Source organism: Sipha flava, unplaced genomic scaffold, assembly GCF_003268045.1.
Source record: "Sipha flava isolate LNK unplaced genomic scaffold, YSA_version1 42_pilon_pilon, whole genome shotgun sequence".
NCBI lineage: Eukaryota > Metazoa > Arthropoda > Insecta > Hemiptera > Aphididae > Sipha > Sipha flava.
In genome coordinates this window covers 315186-317982 of record NW_020273159.1, presented here as the reverse complement: position 1 = coordinate 317982, position 2797 = coordinate 315186, and the positions used below count along the sequence as shown (strand labels likewise).

At 39.8% G+C, this 2797-nt stretch overlaps 1 long non-coding RNA gene across 1 annotated transcript; it reads right to left on the bottom strand.

Moving 5' to 3' along the window:
• Nucleotides 1-1534: 1534 nt before the first annotated feature.
• LOC112689225 lies at nucleotides 1535-2572 on the bottom strand. The gene is made up of 4 exons (XR_003149110.1): nucleotides 2198-2572; nucleotides 2031-2127; nucleotides 1833-1920; nucleotides 1535-1752 (listed from the first exon to the last, which is right to left on the bottom strand). It is a non-coding gene; the product is annotated as an uncharacterized LOC112689225 (long non-coding RNA).
• Between the last annotated feature and the right edge of the window lie 225 nt (nucleotides 2573-2797).

Below are 2797 nucleotides of genomic sequence, written 5' to 3'. Positions count from 1 at the left end.
GCTCGGACTTCTGGGTGGTCGCGTGTTCCATCGTCGTCGTCGTCGCAACGTCGTCGTCGTCGTCGTGTGTGGCTGCGCGCCGGCTCGCTGACCGAGTGCGCTTGCCAATTGTTGTTCACGCGTCGCCGGCCCGGCCGCCAACCCTATTGACCGACTATCGCGCCAGCGTAAACGCACCCCTCCGTCACCGGGACTCGACGCGCGCCTCCGCCACCGTACGTATCGCGCGCGTGCCCGAACCGTTTTGAATCGTCCACCGGCCGCGCGAATCGTCCGTCCCCTCCCCCCGACCGGCACCGTTCGGCCATTTCGTACCGATACATTACTGTATGGATGCGAAAAAATAAACGAATGTTGGCTTGAATCGATTGGCTCGTGGCCGTCGGGTATACTATGACGATGTTTATTTGCGCGTACTATTTACACCGTGCTCGCGTACGTGTACCTCGGCCGGGTAAATACATTGTTTCCTAGCCGACCGAAATGTGAAAAAACACCACGCGGCCCGGAACTGTTTGGATATTACTTGAAATGTGATTTTCAAACGGTTCTTTCTCGGTGCACTTGGTTAAAAATATATTTCTCAAAAATGTCATAATACGTATTGGTCGTTGTTTTGGCTGAACGCCGAATAGTGAGTGCGAGTGAGATTCAAATTTTTTATAATATACGTGCTCTCGAGAAAAATTGTTTGAAACTTAATCTAGGGTTTTTCTCCGTTATTCTCAATCGTTCAAAAAACTAAAGAGAATTTTAAACAGACCGAAAATCTTCAAAATACCAACCGCGCACCATTGGTAACCTTCCACGATTTTTATGATCGGATCAATCCTCCTGATCAACACGGACACGAAAAAAGATAAATCACATATCGTGGTAAAATCAATATATTCTTCGTTTGCTCGGAATATAAAATAACACTTAATAATATAAGGAGCGATTACGTAAAGGACTAGCAACATGTCACGTATAAACAATTGATCGCACAGATTAGAGTAGCGTTTCCCAAACTTTTTTCTGCCGGACCCCTTGGAGATAATAAAAATGATCGCGGACCCCTTAGTACAAAATTAAAAAACAATAATAAATAATAATACTTTGTATATTTTAAATTTACGTTCGCGGACCACAGTTTGGGAAACGCTGGACTAGAGTAATATCCTCGTTCACTTATTGTGCGTAAACAATTATTTATATTGCTCGTAAACTTAAAAATGTCGATAAAAATACTTTTTTGAACGATTACCATCGTCTGATTTAATATTGTATTATAAATTTAATATTTCGCGGAATTTATAAATGAAAACATTTTAGTTACGTGTAAGCATTGAAATAATTTGTTTTTTTTTAAGATTTCATTAAATTTAAAATATATAGAAAAATAACATATTACACAGCTAATATTGCTCATGAAAAACAAAAAATATTTATGTTAAACACACTTAGATCTTGCTTTAATAAAACAAAAAAATGTGAAAATAAATGAACACTCGAAAAAGCTAAAAAAAAACTCTGTATTTAATTTTTTTTTTTTTTAAATAGTTCTTAACACTATTAATGTACCTAATGTAATCGTTGATATTGTGTACTAATGTTCATAACTGTACAGTGTACAAACACCAAACAAAAACAAATGCGTCAATTTTTCTAACTCGTAATAATTTTTTATATTCTTGGTTTCCAAAAACTCTTCCATTCCATTAAGGTATTTGCACCTTCTCACTCGTAGACTAGTGACTGTCCCTGTGAAAACTACAAACAATTGTTATTTATGGTTTTTGTAAAGAAAGCTTAATATCTTCTACAAGTGCGGTGCACTATTAACAACTTACCATGAGTAAAGAAGAGCACTTTGGTATTCATCTTCTCTACCACGTTTTTCCTATTACGGTAAACGTTGTAATAAATATTCGTATTCGTCTAAATCACATTTGAAACATACAAAATAAACGCGAATTGAATAAGTATCACACAGCCTTAGGGAGAATAAGATTTTTTATTTTTATTTTTAAATATCAAACACGACTTACCATGTACGACAAACATTAATGCAGATCGAATCCCGCGATCGATGATGACATTCACCATTTTGACGCGATTGAAGTGCCTACTTTCCAATCGGTACAGCTGTAAAATAATTAAATCGATGTCGTATGCTCCCTTAACGTTCAAATCATGTGATTTGGGGTTGACCTACCTCAGACTTGTCTTTGTGTGTTTTCGGCAACTTCAATAGAACATTCGGTGCCGCTTTTCTCGCCCATCTGATCAACTACTCCAGTATCTTTCCTTCGTGTAGATCTACCGGCGGCGACGTGACGACTAAGTCTGCCCTCTCCACAGCAGTGTGTGCACGTCGGCAAATAGTCGCCTACCTCGAACCGTAAACGACGTTCTACCCCGTACACCAGTGCGTTGTGCCGCGCACAAGCGACTTTTGCCGGATCACCATCCATCGAATAAATATAACTTTTGCCATACGAATAAATAAACCGTCCATCGAAAATATCGCAAACCGTTCCGAGACCGCAGCGTATAAGTGTATCTTATCATTGAGACGATACGTTTCAAATAACAATTTAAATATTGTGTTGTTGCATTGCGACATGCGGTCGTTCGTTTTTCTCCACGGACGTCTGTGGACCGAATCTCGTTTTCCGTATTTATTATTATACGAGCCGCTCCCCCTTCCCCCATCTGACAAAACGTACACATACGCACCTATAATTACACACTAGGTCATCCGGTCATCCGGTACGGTAACGGTACGGGGTAGCACCGCGTGTATACCAATTAT